We start from the raw sequence: 12,424 nt of genomic DNA on the forward strand, positions 1-12,424 counted from the left end.
CCAGAGTAAGAACACGGAACCCATTATGGAAGCCAGGCAAGAGACGGGAGGTGGGACCCTGGTAATGTTTTAGCCCCCCGAAATGAGTTCCATTCCCTGGGAAGTCCTCCTGCGCAGCAGAGTTAGGGATGTAATACTCATATGGAGCAGTTTATGAGGATTAAGAGCTTTTATTTAGTCTACAGGGGCCAGCGGCAGGCCTCTCCGCAAGCTCAGCCCGTCCTCGTCGCATCTTGGCTCTTCGAACGGGCAAGCCAGGCCAGGAAAGGGATCGGAGAGGAGACGAGGTTTTTTGAGTCAACACAGTGAAATCCTCAGTGTTCATTTATTCATTTGTATTTCTGCGAAAGTACAAACGGAACTGAATGTACCCGAAAGGGTCCATTTGGTTCCGTTTGTACTCTCCCAGAGTTAAGTTTAACTGTGCATAGACAGAGTTGCCGGCTGGTGGTGGTGTATGTTTGACTTCACCCAGGACTGTGCTTGTCTGTTCTCCAGCGGACTGTGAACGTCATTGGGCCTGAGTTTTAGCACCTGTGGCAGGTGGGCCTGTGTAGTCTGTGGCTCTGACTTTGACTCCTGGCCTCACACCCAGAGTTTGGTTCAGAATGTTTACTCGCAAATGTTTTAAATCCTAAATGAGGTAGCTGTGCAGCGCGCCGGGGCTGAGCCCAAGCCGTGTCGTTTTACGTCTCATATTCTGTGCGATGTTGCATTTGTTGTCTTCTATCTGTTTATACGTGGCGCATGTGTTTATAAGTGTGCATGTGGATGAGAAGTAGAGGTGTGTGTGTGTGTGTGTGTGTGTGTGTGTGTGCGTGTGCGTGTGTGTACGTGTGTGTGTGTGTTTACGTGTGTGGCTTTCCTCCATCTTTTCTTTTTTTTTTTCCCAGAAGGAAAAGTCTCATGTTCACTCTCTAACTCGTCCCGGTAGAGGGTCAATTGCAACCAGTTGGCCGCCAGTCTGGTCCAAAGTAAACATTTGGAGAGAGGGGACTGTACAGGCAGGTACCTGGAGGGGCTGTGTGGGCTTTTACTCCTCTCCTCCTCCCCCTTCTCTCCGTCCTTTCCTGCCTCCTCCTCCTCCCTCTCCCCCTTCTCTGCTTCTCCTCCACCTTCCATGGCTTCTTCTTGCGCGGTGGTGGGCCCGCGCTCCCCTCGGGGGCGGGAGGCTGCCAGGGGTTTGCTGCTCCCAGATGCGGCCGGCCGGCAGGCTGCTGTCCGTCCTCCGTGAGATGGCCTGTCCTCTGGGACGGGGTCTCCAGAGAGAGGGTCTGCTCTGTGGGCCAGGCTGAGTTCTGCCTGCCTGCTGTGGTCTGGCTAGTTTAACCCATTCAATCCGGGAACAAATCTACAAATGTATTTTTTGAAAAAAACGTATGTTGCTATATATATCAAACTTTTTCATGTCATGGACCCCCGAAATTGTCCACGGACAAATCTAAAAAATATTTTGTTCCCTGAAGCAAAGATTTGAGTTAGAAATGTTCGCTTTACAAAATATATATATTCAAAGATTGCACAAATTTTCACGATTTAAAAGAAATAGCAGATCTACAAGCTCATAGCTGGGTACCGCACTATGAGCTTCTGCTATTTTTTTTTGTGCTATTTTTGAACAGCCTAAAGAAATCTAAAAAAAATGACACACAGATGCGTTCCCCGGTCTTAGCGGGTTAAGAGCACTGCTGGATCACAGACACAGACAAGGCAGCCCGGCTCAGCACGCATGTCCACATGATATGTATAAACTTCAACATAAAACACAGAAAAAAGACATCTCCTTCATTGTGGAAGCTGTCGGGAGTATGGTTTTCATTTTGGGGCCGAGCTCTGCGCGTCCAGTGTGATTTATGCAGGCCTGAGCAGGGGCTCACTTGTGTTTTGTGTGGCGGAGGTAATGGGCAGGTCTGCTAGAGATTTGCTGTGAAGTGTTGAGGAGGGCTGCAGGCCAGAGTAAAGGGGAGAGCCCGGTCCTGAAGCCTGTAGCCCCTTTTTTTTGAGCCTGATGGCATTCGACTCCTTTAACTGGGGCTGGGGAGCGGTCTGCACAGCTCAATTTTGCCCACATTAATCAAACTCACATTTCCTCACATCAGCCGGTGTGCCTATCAGCAGGGCTGGCTCGTTAGCATAATGAATTCAGGTGATTTTACACAGAGGGCCCTCAGTCTTCTAAGAAAACAAATTCGTTGCCCTTGGATATGAATAAAACAAGATCGTATTATTTCCATTGGATCCCAGTTTGAGAAGTAAAGGTTTCAATTAATTTTGTCAGGTGAGCTTTTTGAAAATTTGTGTTTTGGAATGGAAACCTCTTTCGGCCCTGTTTCGACAGTGCGCCCTAACTCCTGACAAAATATTTCCTTCATTTTCACTCATTTAGCTTTTGACTGCCATGAAATCACACGTTTGCTCCGTGGCCAAATTTTACCCTTTGCACCTCCTCTGCATAAAACATCAAAATCTATCATTTCATGGTGCGTATAGCGAGTCAAAATGGCCTTTCGTGTACGTGGTGAGTTATTTCTTTTCAGGCAGACTTCCTCTCTGTGTGAGTGAGGGGGGCATAGGGTCACAGAGTGTGGGGGGCAGCGGTGGTTGGTGGGGGGGTCTGTCTGGGAGAGTGAAAGCATGCAGTCAGACAGTGGGAGAGAGAGAGAGAAAGGGGGGGGGGGCTTTACTGGCCATTCGTACAGGTGCTTATAATTTGCAGCGTGTGATTAATCATTGTTGTGTTTGGGGGTGACATCTTGTTTAATGGATCTGTCCATCTCACTGTTCTGGGGAGGTAGGCAGTAGCCATGCACAGCATCATAGCCTGTACACTCCACACACGTGCGTGTAGGTATATACACACACTCTCTGAGTTAAATGAACGCTGAGGATTTTACTGTGCACGAGTGTGCGCACACGCACGCACACACTGCATTGACATAATATGCACATTACACATTATATATGAACGCTACACTGACGAGGGGGTCCTACCTTTAAAGTGTAACCTCACATCATCTCCGTCCAGCTCAAAAGCAGCAGCAAACTCGAACCCAAACTACGCTTGGTGTCACAAGCAGAGCCGCAGCAGCAGTAGCCTACAAGGTGGCCTGATGCAACATGTGTGCAAGCCCACCGGGCCGGCCCACCAGCCGGCCCCGCCAGCGGACAGAGGCGGCGGTGTTTCTGCGTGTGTTTGCTTTGGGTGGAGGAGGGCAGGCGGGCTGGTCAGCACGGCTGTAAATCAGAGTCTTCCTGATGGAACCCTGATGGACAGGAAGCTAATCTGTCCCCTGTGTGTCATTAGGCCTCAACCTCCCAGATAGCTGCGGATCCTCCTGCATCCCTCGTCTCTCCATATCCCCCCCACACAACACATACACACACGCACACACACACACACGCGCACACGCACACGCACACGCACACACACACACACACATTATAGACACATGCGTAGGTATGCATAGGCATGTACAAAAACACACAGCAGCACACCTGCACAAACATATATACATATGTTTGCACGGCGTGTGCGCGCGCGCGCACACACACACACACACACACACACACACACACACACACACACACACACACACACACACACACACACACACACACACACACACACACACACACAGATGTACGTATCCGTGGTCCAGGCAGGGCAGCCTTGTGGAGACCAGAGACAGTACCACAGACACACATGTTGAGCATAAACTGGCTGAGCTTAGTGTCAAGAGTTCATCGTCAGCATCCGTCATGGCAAAAACAGTGCCAGAGCTGGTGTAGTTACTTTCTCCTCACATTGCCATTCTCTGGCACACCCATCCACAAACTGCACAGTTACCACCAAGCTAGGTCACTAATGAGAAAATATACTTATATACTATAATATACTACAAATTAATTTAAATGTGGTAAAAATGATATATTTTGTTGTTTGTTTGTTTTTTCTAAAAAATAAAATAATTAAAAAGTTTGAGTTCTGTATTCCGATAATCATTGGTATTGTTCATGAACAGTTGTATCCCCATCTCTCTGGGTCTTTAATAAATAGAAAGTGCATTTTCAGGTTGGGATACCAATTTTATCCAATCAGGAGAGAGGACCTCACAAAGATAATTTCGATTTTATGGTCCTCCAGCTTCATTATTTTTGTTTAATCACTTCCAATTTCACTTGTTTATGCTGTATCTCGTATGAGTTATCTAACTCGCAGAGCTACAAATTAATAAATGAAGACTTGTGATTTGACTGTGTACAGCTTCTATGCCAATACTGTACATATCACCTTTTTTGGTTTGTGAATCACAAATGTCCACGACCAAATGAAGGGGTTCTAAAATAATTGTTGGCTGTCCTGAATACCTAAATAAATGAATGAATGAAACCATAAAAAGCATAAACAATAATTGCGGTTAAAATATTTATATTAATTCCAAGAGTAGGTAGAAGTAAAAAGAAGAAAACAAAATTATGTTTCTTGTTCAATATTTAAAAAAGTAGTTATTAAATCATGACTATTTTGTAATCATACCTAGATCATCTGTTTTGTAATGTCGGGTAAGATAACTCACAAGTTAAATAATAATACGTTGAGTTTAACATTCATGCATGCCATAATTTTCAGAGTGGGTGGATGATGAAAAAAACTATTACACAGTACATACATATCTTATGTTGCAACAAAATACCTCCGCCGGCATTTGTTAGGCTGTTACAGTACAGTATGCATGTCTGTTGCCCATTTAGAGCAAAGCTGCTCTCATTCATAATTCTGCGCTGACAGTTTGGAGTTATTTCAGGTTTTCTGACAAATAGCTGGATGAAAGGGACCACCACATCCGTGTATGGTTCACTTGGAGTTTGTCCAACAAAGAGATCCTGACCCCTCAATTACAGGATGATGGAGCTATTTCTCTGGCGTGTTTCTGAATTTCATTAACAATTTTGCGTCTGCATGTGTTAAATGAACCCTAAGAAATACTCTTTTATTATTTGTAGCATAATTTTTTTTTCCTCCCCTGAATATATTTTCTGTATATTTTTAGACTGTCTACAGTATACAGAAAGTGTTTTCAGCAAGCATCCATTATTCCTTTAACTACATAACTATATAAATTATTATAGAAATGCCATGCCCTATTTTGGTCAAATTAAAAACTTTTTTTTGTTTTAATGTTTAACTCTTCTTTTTACAAATTTTAGCCTGTGGATTGGCTATTTTCGCTATTACATGAAACGTAGTAAATAGGCCTTAAGAGGTTAGCAATTTTGCATCTGCATGTATGCTTGCATACAGTATGATGCTTTGGAAATGCCTCATATTTTAAAGTATTTTTAAAATTATTTGTCTTTTCCCTAAAATATTTTTTTCCCCCTAACATATCTTTTCAGACTGTCTGTGCTGAAACCTTTTGCAGCAAGCATCAATTGTTCCTTTAGTGTACAAGTTCTGAACATGCAAATGGGTCGTACTTCATGGACCTGACTAAAATGTCCTCCTTACAGTGTAATCCAACTCAGAGGCAACTGTCTCAGTGAAAACGAATTAATGTGGTATTCCTTTGATCACTGCTAGATGAATGTGGATTTGAGAACATAAACAACTCCGTCGCAACACTAGAAACAAGAGAACCAAGTGTCTAATATGTGACGTCATCCAGTGACGACACTTGGAGCTGCTCCATTGACATTGAATCAGAGGCCATCTTTGTGAGCTCAGAAAAAAATGTTTGTTTGACCTTTTTAAAATCACCCAGGATACTGATCCTGTCGTTCACTGTCATTCACCGTCAGCGGAGCCTTGTATGACATCATAAAGAGTGTCTTGGCTCTCGCGCTTGCAGCTTGGGATAGATTTGTTCATATTCACTAATCATGGCTGAATTTTTTCCAAGATCATAGGAATAAGATACATTTCTTGTTTTGGGTGGATTTTCTCTAATTTGCCTACTTTACTCTCTTAATATTTCCCAAGACATATATATATTTGTCTTCATCTTTGAATGTGAATAGGCGTGCCTGTGTGTGTCTGCATGTGATTTTAAGGGGCTTTGTAAATGAAGAGGGGGGCCGTAACCTACCATATGAAGCAAGCCAGGGTTGGGTTTCCCTGGCGCTGGCAGAGCGACGTGGCAGGGGGGGTCATGTGCCAAAGTGACAGCTGTTAGCAGATGCCATGTCACACACAGCGGGTCCTGCTGCCTTGCCCGCCTGCCCGCCCTCCCTTCACGCATTAGGGCCAATTAATTACCCCAATTCAAACAATGATCATAAATCACATTACACTAGACTGAGCCGCGATGTTGATTGCATAATTATTGCATCAAACCACCGGCGTATGTAACATAATCACAGTCTCTCATCAGGCCCAAACCACCAGCATGCATGTGCAGTTGGGTTATGCAATGTTTGGGAACCAGAGATGGGAGTGCTAGCTGTATGTACTAAGCCAGGCAGCCCTGCTTAGGACCTTCTCTTCTCCCTGGGTCTTTACTCTCAGGGCAAAAAGCGACAAGAGAGCACTGTTGTGTTTGTATAGGACAGGAATTTCTTTCCCCCAAACGTTTTTTTTTTTTGGAGTGGTGAAACATGTTTCAACTGTGTTTGGGCAGTGATGGCTGAGTGCGTTTACACTTTGGTAATGGCTTCCTGCCCCTAAACTCTCACGCTAAAGACGGGAGGGGAGCCCCAAGAGCAGTTCCCTTTAGCTACTAGCGCCCTGTAGGTCCTGCCCCTGCGCCTACTGTAGCTTAGCCTCGGAGCTCTTCCTCCTCTCCCACCCTGCCCGCCTGCCAACCCGGCACAGACAAGAGGGACCACCCTGTCGGCTTACTCACTCTCTCTCCTCCAGCCGTATCGCTCCCACCGTGGATAGATTCTGGACTGAGAGATCATATCACCCTTCAGGAATGTCCGTTTGGTTTTTTGATCCTTGCATCATTTGCATTCATCTACCTTGCAGCCTTTTAAACAGTATCGTGCTTTTGGGAAGACTCCTTCTCCCATGATGCATCCCAAAATGTCAGCCAACAGGGTTGAAGCATTAAGGCCACATGTGGCCCGGTCTCTGTTTCCCGGAGGGCTCTATGAATTAGCTCCTCCCCGGACTGAGTTCAATCTGAACCCTATTGCAGGTGTCCCGGCTCCTGAGTTGCATTCATTTTCTGTACTTTATAAGAGCTAAACCCCTAAAATAGACACTAAAGATACATTATGCTCAGCATCCCTGCCAGGACAACATTGCAACGGTCTGCAGTCTGTTGATGGATATTGGGGTTTAGTTCTAGTATCGATGGTTTGGCCTGAAGAGGACCCATTCAGGATTTAATGGCTGTAACGCAGAACAGCAGCGAAGATCCATTTGTTACTCAGAGCGTGTACAAATGTAACCAAATGGACCCGTAACGTTTGCACACTCTCTGAGTTAAATTAACATTATGGGGATTTGAGTGTGTATTTATTCTTTCTTTGAACGTGACTATAGGATGAGTAGCTTGCGGTGGCCCCTGGCTGTGTGTCCATCCAGCCCAGTGCACAGAGAGCAGAGTGGGCCTCAGCCTGTCCATATAGACACAGGGTGTTAACAACTAATTAAACTATTTACTGCCTCACTAAACCTCCATTATTGCTGTTCCCTCCCAATTATTGGCTCCATTATCAGCTTTTATGGACTCAGGTGTGCTTCCGCAGAAAGTGGGCCGGGCTTCTATATCGGCCGAGTGGTCAGCAGCCCTGGCGGCGTGTGTGACATCAGGGTGAATGGCCGTGGTACTGTAGACAGGAATAGGGTTTGATTTGTTTTTTTTATAAAGCAGGGGGGGGTGCATTTTCTTAACCACAGCCTTATTTACTTTTTGTACTCGATACAACAAAGTCATTTTGTGATGCGTTGTGAGCTTGTAGATTTGCCATTTCCCTTATTTATTTCAATAAAGAAAGACACATTTTCTCCTAAGTAGGCATGCCAGTATTAATGGGAGTAATATATATATATATTTTTTTTTATACAATTGTTAAATTGTGATATTATCAAACTTTAACAGCTAACATCTACAGACAATCTACACTTCCCAAAAGGAAATCCATGTATTTAATTCAGTCTGACCAGCAGCAGGGATAAAACATATACCCACTGGTGATAAAAATTAATGACCCGAGTGGGGTATCAAAAGCAGAGCCCCCCCTCATTATTTCTCTGTAAAGCGGACATCGTACCAGCTCACAGTAAAATCTGTGTTAATTTACTCTGAGAATGTGTATCCATTTGACTCCACTGAGTTAAATTCACACTGATGATTGTACTGTGTAGGCAAAAAACTCCTGGATGCTAAGTTCCAAGGTGTCGATATATTCCATTGGGGGGGAGGGGTTGCTCATTCACTGTTGCTTGTTGACGGTTTTTAAATTTAAACCACAAAAAGAGATGCCGATTTACTCGTTACAGCTTTGGACTTCTGCAAAAAGTCAGTAATACAGTCAGCAAACACAGCAATATATTTAAGTCCCTACAGCTCACCATACAACCTGAGGCAGAGTACCCTTACTTCATTATCCCCACCAAAATCAGTAAAGGTCGAAGTGCTTTTAAATATAAAGCTCCAGCCTATTGGAACAATCTTTCCGGTTCCCTTAGATCTACTAACTCCGTTAATGTTTTAAAAGCATCTATCCTTACTCATCTTCAAATAACCTGCTCCTGCTTCTAAATGCCTCTGTTTTGCCTCTGATTGTTTTCTGTCTTCTATAATCCGTCCTGTGAATTATAGGGAATACACTGCAATTTAATTTCCAAGGTGCATGTGCATGTCTGTATTCTGTGTATTCGTATGGGCACGTCAATGCATGTTACCGCATGTGCATGTATGTAGCGGTCTGTAGTTTTTGCTCTTGTTCATTTAGCTTTACATTGGTGCATTAATGCATGAAGTCTGTTATTTTGTGGGTGATCAGGTGGGGTAGGAGATGCCAGTTTCAGAAGACTGAGCTTTTGTTTTTGTCAAGTTGTTCTTGTTTATGTATGCATGGATGTATTTGTTGTATTGTTCTGTCTATTGTTCTTTCTTTATTTTTATGATAAGGACCCTCTCGAAAACGAGATGGTCTTGAAAGGGGTTATCCTTTCAATAAAGGTACTATAAAAACTATGTCAGTGTAACTCTGAGAGTGTAAAGAGTGATGGCTTTTCACTCGTAGCTCTGTTCCCTCAACTTCCGATTCAATAATTCCTTCAGCAATGTTTAATTCTTTTTTCTATGCCATGATCTCACAGGTGCCTTCCCTATTTGCCTCGCTGTATTTGTATTGTATTGCTCATCAATGCTCTGTCCACTAGGTGACAGTAATGACACAGGCTCTCCCCCTCTGGGTGTTGCTGTGTTGAGAAGAGGTGTTTAATCTGTGTTTACTTTACACCAGTGGTTCTCAAACTTTTTCATGTTCAAGGACCCCCAAAATGATATGTATTTGCCCCCTCCCCCCACCCCCCCCATCTCAAAAATATTTTGTGCCAGGGATTTTTCAAAAATAGCAGATCTACAAGCTCATAGCGCTATGAGCTTGTATATCTGCTATTTTTTAATAGCCAAAGTATAACATATGGTTAAAGTGGTTAAAATGATTGTGACGCTGTATTAACTAATTTTGCTGGGGAGTAGTGGGGACCCCCTGGTACCCCCCCAAGAACCCCTGGGGGTCCCCGGACCCCACTTTGGGAACCAATGCTTTACACTAGGTCAGTGTTTCCCAAACATTTTTTTTTATGTTTCCTACAAAATAATTGTGTTATTGTTTCAAAAGATATAGAACAATTATATATATATATATATATATATATATATATACAAAAAAAAGGGAAAATGTTGTATATCGGCTATTATCACGATTTTAAAAATAGGGCTTGAGTGGTTAATTCATAAAGTGTTTTTGTATGTTTGGGTCCCGGAGAGACACCAAATGTATTTGGGTGTTCAGCTGAAACGTTTGGGGAAACCCTGTACTAGGTGGATGGGCCTCAACACCGGGCTTAGGCCAGGGTGGGTGGGTCCTTCAGTGATGTTGGATGTGATGTGGTGAGGCGGTGGTGAAGTTAATGGTGGTGGTGGTGTCTCTGGTGGCTGGTCCACTTGCCCACTTTACTACGCCTGTCTTCTCCATCACTCAGCAGCACATAAAGGTTCACCATAATGGATTGTTCTCTGTGTTTACAAACCCTCCTCCATCGTCCTTACAGGTCCATTTTTCGCTCTTTAGTTAACCACGTGAACCCTAGTGTCCTATTCTGGGGGGGGGGGGGGTGAACATTCTGCAAAAATAGCCGATCTATAAGCTCAAGAGGCGTCTTTGTGAGCCTGTAGATTGGCTATTTTCAGTGAAGATATTTAGTGTAGAGGGGAAAAAAGGAGCGGACCAAGTATAGAGCCGTGGGGGACGCCCTTATGGGGATTAAGTGGTTAAGCTAAATGCAGGGATTTTGGTTTGCACTTGGAGCGTTTAGGTTGATAAATAGTATCACAGAACAGGGGAACTTGTTATTGTCTTTTGTTTCGTTTTTTTTACCTACAGTATTTATCCAGGCAAATGTTTTTTCAGTTTTTCAGCTCCACCCTCATTCTCATTCATCCAACGACTTTGAGATGACAACCTTCTCCCGCTTGTAGCGTATAATCTGCACCACTAGAGCAACAATGGAGGAAGTGCCTTGCTCAACGGCACCTTAACAACAGTTGATGAAAGGATGTTGTTGAGGAAAGAACATTACTCAATCATCACCTCCCCTGCGCACGCGTGTGTGTGCGTGTGCGTGTGTGCGTGTGCGTGAGGACATTAGTCAGAATTTAATGGTGTAATAATTTAACATGTGCAAACAAGAACAATGTGGGATGATTAGTGTCAAATGGCGGCTAATGGCTGTAATAACATGCATGCAGACATGCATGTGCACTCTCTCACACACACACACACACACACACACACACACACACACACACACACACACACAGTCACACACAAAGTCACACATACAGTACACATACACATACACATACACACACACACACACACACACACACACACACAAATGACTGATGAAACAGAACTGATGCCAGCCCACACAAGCACCATGTACTGTAATTGTGTTCTTCTATTCTCACGAACAGATTACATTGCCCAACCATAGTAAAATATTGTGACGCCTCTGGATTTTTTTTGTGCTGTAGGCTCTTGTCAAATTCGTTGGAATTTGAGTGGAACACCATGGCTTGGCACGGTACAGGCAAATCATGAAAAGGGAAGTCATTGTTTCACTGTGACATGTCTTTAGAGTTTACTGATTGTAGGCTAGATAGCAAAGTGAAAGTGAAACTTAGTTTTTTTGTGTGTTTTAGTTATCCTCTTGAATCCTCTATACTTAGTCAACTTGGCCGGGGTCCGCTCTGTACTTGGTCCGCTATTCTTTCCCTCTACACCAAATCTCTTTGCCAAAACATTGCAGATTTACCAGCTCATACATAAACAGTGGTCGCGTTGCAACACGTTTTGAGCTTGTAGATCTGCTAAGTTACCACCGGAATAGGGACGCTAGGGTTGAAGTAGTTATCTCTGCGTAGGCGTATCAACCTGGGAACCCTCCAAGACATGGGATTCCAAACATTTGAAATGAAATCTAACTTGCATTTTGGCAAACTTGTGGCCACATCATTTAAATTTGGAGGAAAAAAAGTAACAATATTGTAGCCAGATTATTCCAACGTAATTACTAAACTATCATGTTGCATGCTCAATTATGCACTGCAATGTATAATTATAGCTTGGTAATCAAGGCATTGGCGTGGAACTGCCAAGAAGATTGCTTGCTTGTGAAGATTTGAGGTCTTGTTTGAGCAGTAGGCGTGTGTGTGGAGATTTGATGGAATGGCGAAGACAGCTGAGTGAGGGAAAGTACACAGTGAGAGTCTGTTACAATGAGGTGAAATACTTTAGCATGGCGGTTGTCAGGTGAGATACTTGTAACTTGATGTTTTGCGAATGTTCATTGTTTTTATTTGAAGTAAGGGATTACACAAAGCCTGTGGGTTGAAAAATTGTTGGGGCTCTGTTTGTGAAGTCATTTAAAAAAACTCTTGTAGCCTACTTTTAAAATGAGTAGTTGTCATTCTTATAACGCTGTAGGGTCACATTTGTTCCTTTAACCACTTAAATGCTATATACTTATAGTTATACATGTACTGTAGTATACTTGACTGTGGTCCTCCAGGGCTCTATATTAGGTCAGCTTGGTTTTTCCCTCAACACAGAATCGGTTCACCCCAGAATAGGGATGCTAGGGTTCAAATGTTTAAAGTTGCAATTTGTTCTGCAGATGCAAGGCTTTCACTCAATGATAATTTTGCTTGCTGTCTGTCTTTAAAGACCTCACTAGGGC

General features: G+C 43.5%; 1 protein-coding gene across 2 annotated transcripts in view; it reads left to right on the forward strand.

Moving 5' to 3' along the window:
* slc25a21 (solute carrier family 25 member 21) overlaps positions 1-12,424 on the forward strand; it is a 116,924-nt gene that overhangs the window by 44,816 nt on the left and 59,684 nt on the right. Inside the window, exon 1 of one of the 2 annotated variants that reach the window (XM_080414015.1) lies at positions 11,903-11,997. The exons of the other annotated variant lie outside the window; for it this stretch is intronic. The gene's annotated coding sequence lies outside the window, so the exon portion shown is untranslated. Of the gene's footprint in view, positions 1-11,902; positions 11,998-12,424 lie in introns of those variants that run through there. 2 annotated transcript variants of the gene reach the window in all.

Source organism: Gymnoscopelus braueri, assembly GCF_963280865.1.
Source record: "Gymnoscopelus braueri genome assembly, chromosome: 19".
Taxonomy (NCBI): Eukaryota; Metazoa; Chordata; class Actinopteri; order Myctophiformes; family Myctophidae; genus Gymnoscopelus; species Gymnoscopelus braueri.